Source organism: Silurus aristotelis, assembly GCF_946808225.1.
Source record: "Silurus aristotelis genome assembly, chromosome: 17".
Classification (NCBI taxonomy): Eukaryota; Metazoa; Chordata; class Actinopteri; order Siluriformes; family Siluridae; genus Silurus; species Silurus aristotelis.
In genome coordinates, this window is record NC_139590.1 from 17,497,920 (window position 1) to 17,517,640 (window position 19,721).

A 19,721-nucleotide genomic window follows, 5' to 3' on the forward strand; every position below is an offset into this window, starting at 1 on the left:
TTAAAGTGATATTAACTAAATTCATAACTCTGGTGCTATGTTTTAATTTAACTCCCAAACATTACATGTCATATGATGGCATAATATATATACACATTATATTGGAAATCTATTTTGAGAGAGCAAGAGACTAAAAAGTTTTTAATAGTAAACAGGATCTGGACAAACAGAGGATTTAGCAAGACTTAGTATGAGATCAATAGAGAGCAGATCTTGATTGGTTTATTTTTCTTTGTGGGTGGATTTGCATTTAACCTCTCTCTTTCACTTCTCTTCGGCCATCAGTTCAATGTATCAACTGTAATTCAGTAACACTTTAGTGTTAAAAAAACAACAACAAAAAAAGTAAAAAGAAAACGGAAAAAGAAAAACACAAACTTCACTTCAGACTGCACTAAACTGTTCCTCTGCTTAATGGGGCACAAAAATATTATACAAAAATTTATAATTTAGAAAATATAAAAAGATATAAAGTTTTGCTTGCTATAAATATTTGTAACAGCAACATTTCGATTACATGTGATGAGATAAATGCTTGTAAAAGACATGCTGAGGTGAGGTGGAGTGGGTGGCTCCAGCGGTTAAGGCGCTGGGTTGCCGATCGGAAGGTCTGGGGTTCAAGTCCCGGTATCCCCGGCTGCCACTCTTGGGCCCTTGAGCAAGGCCCCTAACCCTCTATGCTCCGGGGTCCCTTACGAGGGAAATATCAAGGTCCGTGACGTCGGAGTGACGTGGGGCCGCCTTCCCGTGGGCTCACCACCTGCAGGAGGGGCCGTAAGGGATGGTGCTGTGAGGATTGGGCACCAGTCGAAGGCGGGGGCCTGCTTAGACTGCTGCCCCCGCGACCCGAATTACAGATAAGGGGGAGAAAATAAATGAATGTTTGTATTTTTTTTCTAAGCATGTGTTTCTGCAAATATCATTTTGTGTAAAGTGCTAGTTTAACAAATGTGCTAAATATAGCATATAGCATTCACTTGTAAGCTTCAAACTATTTTATAGGATTTATATGCAATAACTAAATGGACCTGTGTAGCTAGTTCAGTTTGTGATTAAATACATACTGCCAAAATGTCTCTGCACACATAGTGAAAACAGAATAAAAATATACTGTATAAATAGCATTAGAAAAATTTTAAAATAACTGAATAACCCAAATGCGCTAAAAATATTTGAAACATTCTGTGGGTTTTACCTAGGGAGATAGAGACAACTAACTTCCATACAGTTAGGTTACAATGTATGAGCCTGTCAGCTGAACACAATATAAAAATGTCTAAAAAATCTATAACCTTTGCCCTTTTAATACCAAATAAATAATCCTATCATCTGAACTTGTGAAAAGCCTGTTTATAAAGCCAGTTTTTCTTAAGGATAAAGACATTGATTCAATTTTTATTAATTATTAAATATTAAAATAAATGTAAATAAAAATCACAGTTGCTTTTGAATAAATAATAATGTTGATATGTTAGAGTAGCCTTGGCCTGGAAGTCTCTAAATGCTAAATATCTCTTTTTTCATGTTTGCTGCTAATAAAAATTTAAATTTCACAACTTTTTTGCACAAGTAATTATATACACATTGATCCCAGCCATTAGGGAGGCACAAGCCAGTGCACTCTTAGTGCCGGTCCCAAGCCCGGATAAATGGGGAGGGTTGCGTTAGGAAGGACATCCAGCGTAAAAGATGTGCCAAATTGAATATGCGGATCACAAATAAGAATTTAATACCGGATCGGTCGAGGCCCGGGTTAACAACGACCGCCACAGGTATCGTTAGCCAACAGGGTACCGGTGGAAATTGGACTACTGTTGGCCGAAGGAGGAGGAGGATGGGTGGAAGACGTCTACAGAGACGGCAGGAAAAGAAGAAGTGTAGGAGAGTGGAGGTTCGGGTTGGTACTTTAAATGTTGGCACTATGACTGGTAAAGGGAGAGAAGTAGCTGATATGATGGAGAGGAGAAAGGAAGATATGTTGTGTGTTCAGGAGACCAAGTGGAAAGGGAGTAAGGCCAGGAACATTGGAGGGTGTTTTAAACTGTTCTTTCATGGTGTGGATGGAAAGAGAAATGGTGTAGGGGTGATCCTGAAGGAAGAGTACAGTAAGAGTGTAGTGGAGGTGAAAAGAGTTTCTGACAGGGTGATGAATGTGAAGCTGGAAGTTGAAGGGATGATGATAAATGTCATCAGTGCCTATGCTCCACAAGTCGGCTGTGAGATGAAGGAGAAGGAAAGATTCTGGAGTGAATTAGATGAAGTGGTAGATGGTGTACCTAGGAAAGAACGATTGGTGATTGGGGCAGACTTAAATGGGCATGACTTCCATGGCGAAAGCCAAGGAAAAGGCATATGAGGAGCTGTATGAGAAGTTGGACACTAAGGAAGGAGAAAAGGATTTGTACCGATTGGCCAGGCAGAGGGACCGAGCTGGAAAGGATGTGCTGCAAGTTAGAGCAATAAAGGACGGAGATGGAAATGTGTTGACTAGTGAGGAGAGTGTGTTGAGAAGGTGGAGGGAGTATTTTGAGCAGTTCATGAACGAGGAAAATCAGAAAGAGAGACGGTCGGATAATGTGGAGTTGGTGAAGCAGGATGTGGATAGGATTAGTAAAGAGGAAGTGAGAGCAGTGATTAAGAGGATGAAGAGTGGAAAGTCGGTTGGACCAGATGACAGAAGCATGGAGATGTTTAGGAAAGATGGCAGTGTAGTTTTTAACCAGATTCTGGAAAGTGAGAAGATGCCTGAGGAATGGAGAAGGAGTGTGCTGGTACTGATCTTTAAGCATAAGGGAGATGTGCAGACTTGCAGTAACTACAGGGGAATTAAGTTGATCAGTCACACCATGAAGTTATGGGAAAGAGTAGTAGAAGCCATGCTGAGAGAAGAGGTGACCATCTGTGAGCAACAGTATGGTTTCGAAGAAAGAGCACCACAGATGCCTTATTTGCTTTGAGAATGTTGATTGAGAAGTATAGAGAAGGAAAGAAGGAATTGCATTGTGTATTTGTGGATTTAGAGAAAGCGTACGACAGAGTGCCAAGAGAGGAGTTGTGGTATTGAATGAGGAAGTCAGGTGTGTCAGAGAAGTATGTGAGGGTGGTGCAGGACATGACAGTGTGAGGACAGTGTGACAGCAGTGAAGTGTGCAGTAGGAACGACAGACTGGTTTAGGGTGAAGGTTGGACTGCATCAAGGAAGGATCGGCCCTGAGCCCTTTCCTGTTTGCAGTTATGATGGACAGGCTGACGGACAAGGTCAGACAGGAGTCTCCCTGGACTATGATGTTTGCGGATGATATTGTGATAAGTGGTGAGAGTAGTGAGCAGGTTGAGAAGAGCCTGGAGAGGTGGAGATATGCGCTGGAGAGAAGGGGAATGAAAGTCAGTAGGAGTAAGACTGAGTACATGTGCATAAATGAGAGGGAGGGCAGTGGAGTGGTGTGGTTACAGGGAGAAGAGGTGGAGAAGGTGGAGGAGTTCAGGTACCTGGGGTCAACAGTGCAAAGTAATGGAGAGTGTGTTGGAGAAGTAAAGAAAAGAGTGCAGGCACGGTGAAGTGAGTGGAGAAGAGTAACAGGAGTGATTAGTGATAGTAGGGTATCTGCAAGAATGAAAGGAATGTTTATAGGACTGTGGTGAGACCTGCGATGTTGTATGGATTAGATACAGTGGCATTGAGTAAAAGACAGGAGGTGGAGCAACAACTTAAGTTGTTAAGGTTTTCGTTGGGAGTGATGAGGATGGACAAGATTAGAAATGAGTTTATTAGAGGGACAGCCTATGTAGGATGTTTTGGTGACAAGGTGAGGGAGGCGAGATTGAGATGGTTTGGACATGTGCAGAGGAGGGACATGAATTATATTGGTAGAAGAATGCTGAGGATGGAGCCACCAGGTAGGAGGAAAAGAGAAAGGCCAAGGAAGAGGTTAATGGATGTGGTGAGGGGAGACATGCAGGTAGTTGGTGTGAAAGAGGCAGATGTAGAGGACAGGGTGGTATGGAGACGGATGATCCGCTGTGGCGACCCCTAATGGGAGCAGCCGAAAGAAGAAGAAGAATTATATTCACATTGAAGAAATATTTATGTACAGGTGGCAATAAATTGTCAGGCTACAGGATGGTTAAGACATTGTTCTAGTGTTCATTTATAATGAATATTGTTGTTCCCTCTGTAAGGAATGAGCATGGGAAAAAAGGTTTTAAATTTAACAAACCTACAATGTAAAAAAACTTACATGTACACCTAAAGCTTACTGTGCTCCCTTCACTGTTCGAATTTATGGAACTTATAAATAACTTTATAAGTGTACAGTCATATTGAAAGTTCCTTCAGTGTTTAGTATTTTATTTTTGTAACTCGTTCTGTTAACTGTTGTGTCTTTGCTGCCTTCTTAGTTAGGTCGCTTTTGTAAAAACTCTAGATAGAAAGATAAAATAAGTTACTAAGGAACATAAGATGCAATCCCCCTGTACCAGTTAAACATACAGTATTTCCAAAACTTTCATTCTGCTAATTGTGGTCTAGAAAAAAATATCTACCAGTACCAATTGAAACCTTCTCATCTGGTCTATGGGTTTATATACAAAATATTGCAGGTTTACGTTATCAATTAGTTGGGCTGCTAGCTGCTTAGCATGATGGCAACATAACACAGCTGATGGCAAAAAAGGAAAAAAAAACAAAAAAAAACACTGGTGTCATGGATGAAGGTGAAACCATCACGGTAAGCAAAAATTTTATATCCTCATCATGTGAAAAGTTTTATAGTTTAATGAAGTGGTATTGTGTAAATTTTGTTTGCTTACTTCGGGACAGTCGCACTGATCTGCTCGCAAACAACATAATGATAGAATTACTAAATTGGTGCAAGCAAACAAACACAATTTTAAAGCAGCGAATAACAGCAGCAGTAAATGATAAAAATGTTTTTTTTTCAGGCAATTCCTTTTAACCTTTGACATGGGCTTTCAATCAAAGGATGAGCACCAAGGCTTACACTTTTATTGAAAGTTTGTATACAACAGTGTCATACCCCCACCCCGGTCAGGACAAACCCTGACCTCTCCAGCTGACTTCAAAGCAGCATTCAACTGATAACGCAAGCCAGTCTCTATACCTTACACAGTACACAGTACACACACACACACACACACCACCTCGAAAACCAGATAACTCCATGTGGCTTCTCTGGTTGACCTCACAGGGACCCTCAACCATAAAACAATTCACTCTCGAAACTCGGCCCCAGTACGTCTGTTTGTGACACACACATATACAGACACACACACACACAACAAAAGGGAGCATTCTTTTATTCATTAATTGATAAATAGAATGTCCCACTTTACATGAGACAAACATACATCTTGTTTGTATCTTCTACTATAAATAAAGCAAGTGTTTTACTCTACGTCAATAATAGTTACACTCTAAAAGGTTTAGTAATATACCTCTGTTTTAATGTTGCCTCTTCTTTTTAATTTTAAAGTTGATTTAAAATTATCCTCTCTTTATTTTTCTAACAAGGGTGCATTTTATATACCTAAATATAACATTGTATTAACAAAGTTATACTTTAAATACTGGTATGTTAATAGTATGTTAAATGTTAACTGGTATGTAATGTACCTCTGTTTAATACTGTCCTTGATTTCCATGTCTAATATCAAAACGATCACAAAAACATCTGTTCATTATTTTCCAAACAATGGTGCATTTTATTTGATTATGAAATGTACCATACTGTCTTGATACACTTTGGATAAAACTTCAAGTTCTCCAAAGAAAGTATAACCCGGAAACCATGCCCACAAACGCATAAACAAAGGGAGTTTCTCCCTCCAAAATTGCAGGCCATAGCATTGGCCATTCCCCCAAAGATCAGTGGGGTTCAAGACCTTTAAAACATCATGAAACCAACTAACAGGCAGTCAAGTAAAGCAAGCTCGCTTACTCGGCTCGACCGGAAAGGCTCGGACACCCGGGGCCCAAAGGCCCGGAGAGTCGGACGCTTAGAACAGCCCTCAAATCCTTTTTGAGATCTTCCAGCAAGCTTTATCTTCAAGTCAGTCAGCCAGGTCAAGACGACTCGCTCGCTCGAGGGAAGGGCCCGAGGGCCCGGGGGCCCAAAGGCCCAGAGAGTCAGACGTTCGGAACAGCTTGGAAACGACTCTCTCTTCTTTCAAGATCTCCCAGCAAGCTTTACTTTCAAGAACAACAACTGCTCTGATCTTCAGGAGAACCTGGAAAAACATCTGACTCCATCCTAACTGACTCTTCCAAGATCTCTTTGTCGCATCCGGACTCTTGTGCAACTAGCCAATGCAAGTAACCGTTTTACCAATCAATTTAGATGCGTGTTTAAGTGTGAGCCCCTTAATTTAAGGTGAATTTGAATTCTTGATAAGTCTCATCTAGGATGTGATTAATTTGGAGGGAGTCATGTCCTCGTCGCGGGCCAGCGGCGGTATGACATCCTTTTTGCAGGCAAGCAGCGGTACTACGTTCTCGTCGCGGCCAGGCGGCAGAGAGGCCGGAACTCAGGAGCGGGGTGTTGCACTCGGCGGAACTCAGGAGCGAGTGGCGCCCTCGGTGGAACACTGTAGCGCAGCGGAGTGCTTGGCGGAACTCATGAGGGGAATGGCGCGCTCCGCGGAACACTGGGTTTAACAGCGTGCTCGGCAGAACTCTGGAGTGAAGCGGTGCGCTCGGCGGAACACTGGAGCGGAGCGGCGCGCTCGGCAGAACACTGAAATCGTTATGGTTGGATCTTCTGTCACGCTAGTGACCACACAAAGGAAACGGGAGTAACTCAATCATTGTTTTATTTAACATTCACAAACAATACCAATGTTCAGGAGAGTTACGAACCGTAATGCGGATATAATTAGTGAAGCGGGTGGAATCCGTACAGCGGGAGCTAACCCCTAAAGCGGATATAATCCGTAATGCAGGTATGATTCATAACCAGAGGTGGGAAGTAATGAATACAAATACTTTGTTACTGTACTCAAGTAGATTTTTTTGGTATCAGTATTTTACTTCACTATTTATTATTTCAAAACAGGCTCGTTATTTTAGTTTTAATCCATTGATTTTTTTTTTTACTGCGCGCCAATTTCAGCCCACCAACCGATTTCCTGTCATTGCATCTATTTCAATCCACTGGTTTTTAATGGTCCTGGTCCTGGCTCTCACTCACCACAGATGTAGACTAGTTTACGAAGCTAAGAATAAGTAGGGCAGAAAGCAACAAGAAGTAAAGCTAACGTGGATGAGACAGAGGGAGTCAGTGATGTAAACATGACTGACAACAGAGACATTCCTGATCACCTGATCATCATCATCATCATCATCATCATCATCCTTTCTCTGCTTGTGTTCTATATGTGGATGTTCAGCCTGGACACATTTATTAGGTAACAACATTTTAAATTCGTTTTGTATTAATAGATATATTAGGCGTCAAAATTCAAAAGCAAATTCTTTTAAACGGCACTAAATTTTATTAACACGTTGTTTTGTACTATTTTTATAAAAAATATAAATACATAAATAAATAACTAAATATAAAATAGGTGAAATTAAAACCTTCAGCACAACATACATTTATTCAGGACGTCCTTTCTTTACTTGGATATAAAATAAATAAATAAACTTCACCAAAAAATATTTTCAATCAGTAAACATATGTTTTATTTATGCGCCAAGTCTCAAATCAAACGCCAAATCCGCCATGATTCACACAATTAACCCTCTGGGTGGCGTTTTGTGGGTTTTGTGGGATCGTACAAATAAGAACAATACATCTTTCGAATCTGTAAAATTTCTAATTTTATTTTATTTATATTTCTTATAATAAAACGCTGCGCTTTTGTAAAATAAAGTAAACAGACAGGGGGCGCTCTCTGCCATGTCATCTCCCTTCACAAACAAATAAAACAACCTGAACATCAGTGAATATTCGCCTCACAGACATAAATATATGTATAGAAAGCTCGAAATGTATTTTACATAAACCACATTCACATCGAATAAAAATATTCTCTGATTATGTAATCGGTATGATTTATACCATAAATCCCATAAAACCATACCATAAATCGGTATGACTATGATAAAAGCTTCTTGACTTGAAGAGGTGCAGTTTCTCCAGTATCACCTCATTAACTGTCCGTTTTACTTAAGTACATGTCCAAAACTTCTTTACTTTCACTTGAGTAAAAAAGTATACCGTAATTTTCCAGACTATTAAGCGCACCCAAATATAAGCCGCACCCACTAAATTTGACAAAGATTTTTATTTTGAACATAAATAAGCCGCACCTGTCTATAAGCCGCATGTTCCTACACTGAAACTAATGAACTTTACACAGGCTTTAATGAAAGACAGTGTCTGTTACACGGCTTGTATCTAAACAGTAGCCTACCAAGAAAGTCATTGTTCACTGTCTTCCTCCTTCCTTTCACAACAATTTCTCTCGTGAGTTTTTCTTTTGGCATCGTCGTGCGTTCAAAAATCACCTACAAATTCATAAAAAAAAATACATACAAATTCTCTCTTGCTCGATTCTGACATTTAACAAATGCAAAAAATTTTTTTAATATTTATTGATTTAAAACAGAAAAAGTTTACTCTGATTTAATGTATGACAGTAAAGAAATAAACGTTTTTGTGTTTTTTTCTGAAGTGGAAAAACTTCAGTTTTCTGAATACTTTATGGAAAAGACTTCTAAGCACATCTACTAGGTCCCATAGCTGCTCAATCAGATTTAGAGAATGTTAAGGCCAAATCAAGACCAATCAACTCGTCATGTTATTTAAAGCATTCCTAAGCAATTTTTCTGCAGTGCAGCAAGCATGCGCGCCTCGTAATGTTCACTGCCATATGGGAATATGGTTGCTATGAAGGGCTCTACTTGGTCTGCAACAATGTTAAGTAGGTTGTATATGTCGAAGTAACAGCTGACAGAATTCAAGGTTTTCCAGAACAGGCTTGCCTACTGTTCATCTTTGTTGCCATCTGTTCCCCAAATAAGCGAAGCACCTGGCTGTCCACATGATGTAAATAAAACATGATTCATCAGGCTACACCATTGTCTAGTACTAATGCTCATTGTATGTTTCTGAGGTTGACAGGGGCTGGCATTGGCACTCTGACCAGTCTGTGGCTAAGCAGAGCCATATGCAGCAAGCTGCCATGCATTCCAAGTTCTCATATCTTTATAATGGACAGCATTATCTTTTTGTAGCAATTTGTGCTATAGCTCTAATGTGGAAACAGACCAGACAGGCTAGCTATGTGTTAGCAGGCTATCTATTTGATTTGGCCTTTGTCTAAGTCCCTCACCTCATTTTGATTGCCCTTTATATATTAAGAACTGATAACCGTAATTTCCGGACTATAAAGCGCACCCATATATAAGCCGCACCCACTGAATTTGACAAAGATTATTTTTATCATAAATAAGCCGCACCTGTCTATAAGTGTACACTGAAACTAATGAACTTTACACAGGCTTTAACGAAAGACACTAAATGCAATATGTTGCGCTTCTATTAGAAGCATAGCGGTATTTTGGGAATAGCATGCCACTGCATTCTCCCGCTATTACTGCGTGTGTGGAGACTGAGGATTATGTTCTTTTTATTTTCTGATGCTCATTTCTAAGTTTCTTTGACTAACCCATAAAGCTGTTGCCAAGAAAATTAAAAAAAGCACGAGTTTTGGAAACAAAAATTGAGGTATGAGCTCGAGACGCTGCTGCTAGATGGCGAAGTGAAGCCAGAAAGCGAAGATTGTGACGAAAATTAAGATAAGCAAAGAAGAAAAAGTAAAAAGTTTAAAAAGTTTAGCGATACGTAGTGTACAGGAGTAATAGTAAAAAACGAGTTTTCCCCTTCGCCTCCGCTTATCGCCTCTACCCCCCACCACCGACGTTTTCGTTAGCTCAAGTCATCTCATTTTCAAGGAAAATACACTGAATAAAACATTATATCTTTACATACTCTTTCTATTATGTTTTTATGCAAGATTTGTTATTTAGAAATGTATTTTCCAATTTAATAACATAAAACATAAAAACGGGGTGTCATTTTGAGGGTTGTAACGGATTAATCTGCGTAGTTTAAATGACAATTTTGTTGTTTTATCCAGTTAATTTTATTTTAAATTTATCCAGTTATTATTTAAATATATACTTCCTTTTCTAATTTGTGTCTCTTTTTCCCTCAATCCCCATCCTATAAGGGAAACTGACTCCACCTCATTTATTACACATGCTTTGACTACACAATCATGCGCACACACACACACACTAGAATTATAAGGATTTTTCTGCTCCCCTTTGCCTTGGCCAGCCGCCTTTTCAGACAGGAAACATTAGTTTCCACTCTGCCTCCACAGGGCCTCTCTGCTTCTTTCCATGTTTCCCTCCATCATCCCCTCTTTCTGACTATTTTACATCTCTCCATGTTCTTGTCCCACCCATGTTACTTTCTCATTCCCTCCCTTTGTGGAAGTTTTAATTTGTATATTTCATAGTGAACATCCTGCATATAGTAACATAGCATCTTACCAATCATTATTTTATTAAATAAAATTTAAGCCATTATTATCTTTAGTGTCCCAAATGATTAACCTTTTCCTCTCCCCAAAAACAATCTAATTAAAAAAGGAAATGGGAGAGAGCAAAAGACTGAGAGCCAACTGTTGACTGTTCCACTGCAGTATGGCTAAGAATGGCCACCTGCCAAGAGAGAGTTGTGTGATCTCAATAGCAAAGTGAAATGAGTGAAATGGACAGAAAAGTGTTGGAAAAACAAGAGAGGGAGAAACGAACAAGGGGTTCGGAAGGGGAACAGGAAGCCTCTTAAAAAGCTATTGATGTCCCCAGGCTAAAAGTCTCAGAGACAAAAAAATTCCTCACAGAGGTTAGGGATAAAGGGAGTGAAACTAAATCCAAGGAAGAGCTGCAATTGTGACTCAACACTATAAAAATGGGCAATATTTGAGCAGGCCTACCTGTGATGTCATCACACTAAAATGCATTATTATTCACAATAATTACCAAATAAAAGAACAGATGCCAGATTTTTAGACTTGGAAAAAAAAATGCTAGATGCAGGGTTAAAGCCAATAGCAAAGCCTCTATCCAATATCAAATCAAAGTACCGTAGATGTCTTTGCATGCTAAGATGCTTCTCACCACAGTTGCAAAGTTGATTTGGGTTACTAAATCCTTGATGGCAGCCAGAAATCTGAGTAGACTATATTATTAAATATTGTTCCAATATTTTTATGTATTTCCATGAAGATGACTGTAAATGTTCTCAGATGGACAGTACAGTAAAACCCTATTGTACGAGCAACCTATAGTACGAGCAAACTCGCTCGCAAATTTTTACCCTATTTCACGAGCATATTTCTAAGGCACGAGCAAACTCACACTGCCGGTTCCCCGTTTTCGGGGGAGGGTCGCATCAGTCGCTTAGTTGATGACGTATCACTCGGTCGCTCTCGTTGTTCAGTGCAGCAAAAACATAATTTTTTTTTTCTTCATATCTTTATTTCACTAGAAATCTTGAAAAATTTCTCCCAATAAAATCAGTGATGGTGCTGTGAAAACGAAAGTAAATAGAATTACCATGGAAACCGAGGAGGATATGAGCGTGGTGCGCATCTTGCACTCGCACTCAACCACTACCACATGAGTAAGTGTTAAATTATATTTACATTACGGTAATTTGCGGTGTATTTGTTTGTTAAAACAGGCTACAAATACTTTATAAGTGCAGAAATAAGCGTTCGGATGAGATCTCGGAACGGATTAAATCACTTTTACATTCATTCTTATGGGGAAAATCAGTTCGAACGTACGAGCAAATAGACCTACGAGCAATTTTCAAGAACAAATTATGTTCGTACAACGGGGTTCCACTGTAGAATCTTTGCAACTGCTAAAATGTTTTATTAAAACCTAATAGGCTAAAACACTACTGAAATATAAAAATGTATAAACACAGTTAGCACTGCTTGAGTCTAATGTATACAGTTGCGCTGAACTGAATTTAACAATAATCTCTCAAATAGTGATACTGGAGTTACAATATGTCCTTGTAATACAAATTTGTCCTTACAAAAACCACAGAATCTGTTTAAAATATTTTGGTGTTAGAAGGGTACATGTTAATTATCTTGCTACATATACCTGTTTGGAATGTTGTTATAAAGTACACTTTGTCTGATAGAGAGAGGTCATTCTACATTTCACACTCAACAAAAACGTGAGGCGTAGCATCTTTTTGCAAAATAGCTTTCTGTGATGTTCAGTAAAGTGTCAGGAGTTTTGTTTTAAGACAGCAAATGCAGAAAAACATACAATAATATAAAGTATTTTCTTTATGGGCCTGAACAGATGCAACAGGAAATGGTTTCATATTCTGGATAGGAAGAATAGAGGTTTTTGGAACATCTTTAATCAATGGCGGCATATGTGAGCGCATGTATGCAAAAGCGGGCAGTTAGCACTGTCTTTCAAATGTGTGTTGTGCCAAGTCTGTTGTTGTCAACTAGTGCTGGGTGGTCTAACCAACAATTTATATCACATTATTTTTATTTTTTTAAATGATACCGGTTTAACGGTATATGACAGTATTTTTTTTCATGCACGACTAGGTATTAACCACATTTTCTACTGATTGAGAGAGGAAATACTGCAGTAGATTGACTTACTGTAGAATGCCCTATTTTACTGTCATGAGTGAATATTGTAGAAAAATTCCACAGTAGTATTACAGGTTTGCAAGGCCCCCCCAAAATGATGCTGTTTACAAAGAGTTGGCACTCGTGATTCTAATAAAGTGAAGGAATCAGAATGCATGACAGTTGTTGTCAAAACACCCTGTACAGTGTTTTTCTAAATTTTTTAGTTTAAAATCATCCCAAACTTTGGAAACTTTCTGCTGTTTTCTTTAGGCTGAATATTCTTCCCTTACTGCTTTCTTCCTGTTCCACCATTTTTATTTTACAGCATCTTCTGTGATACCTGTCCAGAGTGCTCCAGATTTTAGTGGGTGATTAGTCAGTAATGGTCTAAAAACTTGATAAATTTTTGTAATCGAGTTCCTAAAGGAATCGTTTCGGCCTTACAGCTGTGCCCTCACCAGTGCAACTGTAAGATGGGACCCCTCTTAAACAGTGTGGCGCTGTGCCGTATTTCTGAACGTTGTTTAAACAACATACCCTGGTATTGTATACTAAAATTAAAAGTATACTAAAATTCATATCATAACAAAAATAAACACTGGTATATGGTATGAACCGGTATACCACCCAGCACCAGTATCAGCAAAAAACCATGCAGTGCCTGGCTATGTGTGTTTTGTGTATAATTAAAATTGGAATCTCAAATAATTCACATTTTCAATTTGCAAAAGCAATTTATTAAATACCTCCTGCTTATTATGCTGGAAGGTTCAAGGCAGTACTGGCTAGCTTTAAAACATTCACTATAATCAAACAAACTCCAACCTCTTCCATGACCCCACACTTAATTTACTGCAATTTCACAAGTCAGTTCTTCCCTCTCTGATTATTCTCACTCAGTCCCGGCTCTGACTCTCTCATGCCCTGCCCTGCTCTGGACTAGTTCTTGCCACCTCCCTCAGCAGTCAGTGATGCAATCCACACACTTCTACATGCAATAGTGTTGCTTGGTGTCTAAAATCCCTGAGAATGATAGTTTTATATATGGCTTCCCATAGGCACCATCACAGAAGGAATCTTATTTTATGTAATAATATACAAATTCTAAAGCGTGCTCCAACTGTCAACTGGATCTTTATACTATAGGTTGGGGTAATAGACCCAAGACTGATTGTTGAAGAAAGCACCATATTAATGTATGTCGATATTAACGTCTGTCTATTTTAGTTAAGAATTTGTTCTTTATTCATTTCATTACATTATTTTTGGTGTGGACAGATTTTAAAAGTTAGACAAAAAGATTTATGCATTTATAATTATAACACACTCCAGATACAAAGGCTCTAGGCAAATATTCAGCAGATGGTCACAGATTTTCTTAGGCTTGCTAATGAATTAATTCAAGCCAGAAAATATGACTGGGCATTTGTGTAAGCTCTTTAGTTCCATTCTACTAAATGTGATTTCGGTACAGTCCCAGTATAGTGTATTCAGTATAGTTGAAAATGTTGGAATATTCAGAGAGAGCATTAAAGCATTAGAATTTTAATCTGAAGGTCATGGTTTGGGTCATGCATCTAGTGCACATAGTGGGTAGTAGCATTTGTGGTTGCTGTTGACAACAGTCGTTCACATGCAAATGACGAACAACACAAACATTAACTGCTCTGAAGAAAAACGGGGGTTTAATCATATCTTTTTTTTTTTATACACATTCAATATATGCACAAGAAATCTTAAAAAGAAAAAAAAAAAAAAAAAAAAATAGAATAGAATGCAGAATACTGAAATCTATAGAATTTTGTACATCTACATTACACTAAATCCTGCTGTTCTAGTTAATTTACCTAACTGCTACATGAATAGCAAGACAAATAATTTGGTTATTTGAATAAACATAGTGCTAATGATACCATAAAACAAAAAAACATAATAAAAACAACACTATTTAAACTCTACATTCCAAATGTTAAACTTTCCAGATTGAGTAATTTGGTTTTGCTCACTTTTACAGATCACTCAAATGATTATAAATATATTTTGAAAGCAGCATTCAATGTTCAGTCATGGCTACGTCAGTGACTACTGTTTATATAAATGCAGATTAAAGAAATTGTGGGGTTGGCATTCTGCAATAATGGCACTCAGCTGTAAATGACGAGTATTGTCATTTATGGTTTTTCAGCTTGGTTGGCAACCTAAAATAAATCTTACAAGTAAAACTGCAATTAAACATGCCTCTCTTCAAACTCACATTTTATCATCATACAAGAAGATAAAATCTCAGACCAACTCTAAGTGCTACATAGAGCATATAAATTAATTGCATCAGTAATACTCTAGAGAATTCCATTATCAAATACACTCCTTGCTTGTTTAAAGACATTCTGTATATTATTCTGTTGCATTCAGATATAAAGGCTTTACACTGCTTTTGCAAATTTAACTACTTATTTAACTAAAACTATCAATCTGCACCCAGTGGATTTAATACAAAGAATAGTGTGATTTATTAAATATTCTGCATATTCTTATTATTATGTATAAAACTTTTGCTAATATAGTTTGGTATGGGGTGAGTATTGATCTTCCCATCCACTTTATATAACTTGAAGTTTCATGGTTTCATGTAACTAGAAGTTACAATCTGGCATACTGTATACTTTTTTGAGAGGGCTGTTTTAGTCTTGCCTTCATTTACTGGATACCAGATATTACAGAACCACCACAGGAATTCCTTTAGAAAAAATTAAAATTGCTTCTTTTTGCAGTTTAAGTGCCCTAGCACACAATCCGATTAATGGAAATCATAGTTCTCCAGAAGGACAGACGTTCCTTGACACAAGAAGATATATATGTGCTTATAAGCCCCATAATCAAGAGTTTAGCAACAAAGATAGAAATAAATACAGGAAAGTGAAGTACACACAAACATAATTATTCAATGAAATAACGTGAAAATAGTCATACTTGACCAAAGATTTGAAAATTGTTAGCACAAAAAAACAGAGGCGGTTGCTACTTGCCACACAGACACACCCACATTCTCCCCTATCCATGGCTGTGCGCTCTTTTCCTTCTGTGGAGAGGCCAACAGTGATGATGCCTGTGGCCTACAACTCTCCTCACCCAAGGTGCCTGTTTTTTCAAAGCAAGGCCATCACTCAAAGCTACCTCCCCCTCCTGTTCCTTTTAGCCAGACAAGGTCAACATGACAGGCTTTTCACTTTCTTTATCTTGCTTCCTCCCCCCTGTTTCTGTGACTCTGTGAACAACAGGTTCCTTCCAAACATCAAGAGAATGTATATTCTGTCCTCATCCACACAAAAGGAAAAGGATAAAAGGGCTGCAGATTTAAATGTTATTACTGGTTTAAGGGTTGGTATTGGACATTTTTTAGGGCAGATATTGATATGACACATTGACTTCGATATTGAATTTTAATTACCTTTGTTTTAATTACCATAATTTCCGGACTATTAAGCGCACCCATATATAAGCCGCACCCACTGAATTTTACAAATATTTTTATTTTCAACATAAATAAGCCGCACCTGTCTATAAGCCGCACTTTACACAGGCTTTAACGAAAGACAAATTACACACAGTGTAACGGGTGAAATATGTTGCGCTTCCTTTAGGAGCATAGTGGTATTTTGGGAATAGCCTGGCACTGCATTTTTCCGCTATTACTGCGTGTGTGCAAGACAAGAATTATGTCCTTATTATTTTCTGATGCTCATTTCTAAGTTTCTTTGACTAACCCGTAACGCTGTTGCCAAGAAAAATAAAAAAGCACGAGTTTTGGAAACCTGTCTGTGCTTATATGATTTCTGTTGCAACTGGAGTTAGCGAGCTCTCCCTTAACACAGACTCAACACGTTACAACGGCTTGTATCTAAACAGTAGCCTACCAAGAAAGTCTTCCTCTTTTTCTCCTTCCTGGTGGCTCCATCCTACCGTCCATCAACTCTTATGGTGTGACTGATCAACTTTATTTCCCTGTAGTTACTGCAGGTCTGCACATCTCCCTTATTCTTAAAGATCGGTACCAGCACACTCCTTCCCCATTCCTCAGGCATCCTCTCACCTTCTTGTTGAACAACCAGGTTAAAAGCTCCACTGCCATCTCTCCTAAACATCTCCATGCTTCTGGTCCAACCGACTTTCCACTCTTCATCCTCTTAATAGCTGCTCTCACTTCCTCTTTACTAATCCTATCCACTTTCTGCTTCACCATCTCCACACCATCCAACCTTTCTCTCTCATTTTTCTTATTCATCAGCTGCTCAAAATATTCCCTCTCTTAAATATTCCCTCTCTTATAGACACTCTCTTTACTAGTCAACAGATTTCCATCTGCATCCTTCCCAGCTCAGTCCCTCTGCCTGGCCAATCGGTATAAATCCTTTTCTCCTTCCTTAGTGTCCAACTTCTCATAAAGCTCCTCATATGCCTTTTTCTTGGCTTTTTTTTTTCTTGTGGCATCCTTCTTCACCTGCTGCCGCATCTCCTTGTACTCCTGCCTACTTTTCTCATCACTCTGTCGATCTTTTGAACATAAATACGCCACACCTGTCTATAAGCCGAAGATGCCTACATTGAAACTAATGAACTTTACACAGGCTTTAATAAAAGACAGTGTCTGTTACACGGCTTGTATCTAAACAGTAGCCTACCAAGAAAGTCATTGTTCACCGTCTTCCTCCTTCCTTTCACAACAATTTTTATTTTGGCATCGTCATGCGTTTAAAAATCACCATTGATGAAGCTTTTCTCCCGATTCCATGCAGTTTAGAACACAGGTGAAGTGCATTTTTTCATTCCCGTTTTCAGCATGACGAATGATTTGCATTTCCTGTTGACAGTCCGAGTGAGCGGCAGGTCAAAGTCAGAGGAACCTTATCCATATTCATGATGTGGTCATTGGTTCACCTTAACCCGTTCGGCAATTTCATTGGTCTAATGTTATGGGGCTCAGTTTTTTGGCTTGAAGCTTGTGAAACTGGGAAAAATCCCAGAAAAATCCATAAATTAGCCGCTTCATTGTTTAAGCCGCGGGGTTCAAAGCGTGGGAAAAAAGTATCGGCTTATAGTCCGGAAAATACGGTAATACAAACATTGAAAAGAATTTGAACGTAGTAGAACCGCAGTAAATCATGTTTGAAAACACATAAGTTACTGTTGTAGTAGAAAAATTCTATAAAAAGAGAATAGAACGGAGAACCAACAGGCTTGATAAAAAAAAAAAAAAAAGAAACAAAATATTGATGTACAAATGCATAAGCATTCGCTGAAAACAAGAAGTGTCTAAATATGTGATCATTTACTGCTGATGTTATTTGCTGCTTTTAGATTTTGTGTTTGTTTGCACCGTTTAATTGAATCTATCACTATGTCATGAGCAAGCTGATTGCGCAACCTGTTCACGACAGAACAGATCCAGTGCGACTGTCCCGAAGTTAGCAAACAAACGGTTTACACAATAGCACTTCATTAAACCATATACTTGAGTTTCTGCTAACCGTGCTGATATTTCACCTTCATCCGTGACACTTCATCCGTGTGTTTTCTTTTTATATGCTTCTGCATCACTGTGGTACTTCCATACCACACAAGCTTTGCAGAACTTTGCAGAACTTGCAAATAGGCATGTGCGGGTATCACATTTTAATGCTGCGATTAATTGATTAAGGTTTCATTACAGTATACAGTATTGTCACGGTATTCAATTCCATATAAAAAATTTTTTTAAAAGGTTAAAAAATAAACCAACTTCAGTGTTTCAGTGTCTTAAAAACTATTTCAATTATTTTAAATAACAAAAAGTACCTCAAACTTTTAAATACAAATAAATATAAATAAATAAAACACCACACAATAATAATGTATAAAGTGAGCATTTGTATGAAACAGAAAAGTGCAAACTGAACAAAAGAACAAGCCAACAGGTTAGCTAATATAGCTAAATAAACATTTATAAACAGCAAGTTCACCTGTAGCAGACAGTGTACAATTGTGTTGCATTCAATCAACTTACAATCAAAATAATTATTCTGGCACACTGTCATTATTACTTCTACAACATACTTTAAACTGATTATTGTATTTTAGCTGTTTAAATACGTGACAAACTTGATCATAGCTAGAGAATTTCTACACAACACTTAAACTACGTTGAAATACGCTACATCGCAAATAGAAAAACAGTTCAAGTAATATTTAAGATCCTGTCCTTTAACTACCGTAGTTGTTTAATTTGGTGTTCAACATGGAAATGAGAAATAAATTTACCTTTATCTTCCTAAATTGCACTGGATGCTTGTTGCAGAGATGAGCTAACATGTTAGACGTGTTCCCGTGCTTGGCTGCCACTTTCCCTCCAGAAACAAAGGAAAAGCGTCTTCCACCAACAGCCTCTCTCCATTTGTTTGGAGCCCAAAATATTTCCAAACTTCTGACTGTACCCTTTTAGAAGGGTAAAAAATTGTCAGCAGTGTTCCTCCCTCGGCCATGCTTCTCCTCCATGTGGGGATTGTTTACATTTGAGTGCGCACGCATCTTTTGCTCAGCATACAGTGCATCTCCACGTGGGGATTGTTTACATCAGAGTGCACACGGCTCTTTTACGCAGCATACACGCAGTATACTTTCATAAAAAGCAGCTAATGGGCGTTCTAAAATTCTACATTTGGATCTATAATTATTCACAGTATTTTGAAGTGTCCACGATAACAATACCGTGCATATTCATTACCGCAATTTATTGCATTACCAAATGCACATGTTTACTTGCATGTTACAGTCTTCTTTGTTGCGTTTAATATAAAATGCTCCAATGCCTTGGATGACTTGGGACGCACACTTTTGCCTGCTGCTGGTTGACCTGTACTCTCCACCAGCCCTCAGCACCAATGAGCCACATCAACACAGGAATGGACCTGAATTCAGCTAGAAATCTGTGGGGTGACCTAAAGTGAGTCGTGTGCAAAAGATGCCAATAACATATG

The 19,721-nt window shown here is 38.4% G+C and overlaps 1 protein-coding gene across 3 annotated transcripts in view; it reads right to left on the reverse strand.

The window, feature by feature from the left end:
* glis2b (GLIS family zinc finger 2b) overlaps window positions 1-19,721 on the reverse strand; it is a 42,572-nt gene that overhangs the window by 12,043 nt on the left and 10,808 nt on the right. Inside the window, exon 1 of one of the 3 annotated variants that reach the window (XM_083565888.1) lies at window positions 18,237-18,438. The exons of the other annotated variants lie outside the window; for them this stretch is intronic. The gene's annotated coding sequence lies outside the window, so the exon portion shown is untranslated. Of the gene's footprint in view, window positions 1-18,236; window positions 18,439-19,721 lie in introns of those variants that run through there. 3 annotated transcript variants of the gene reach the window in all.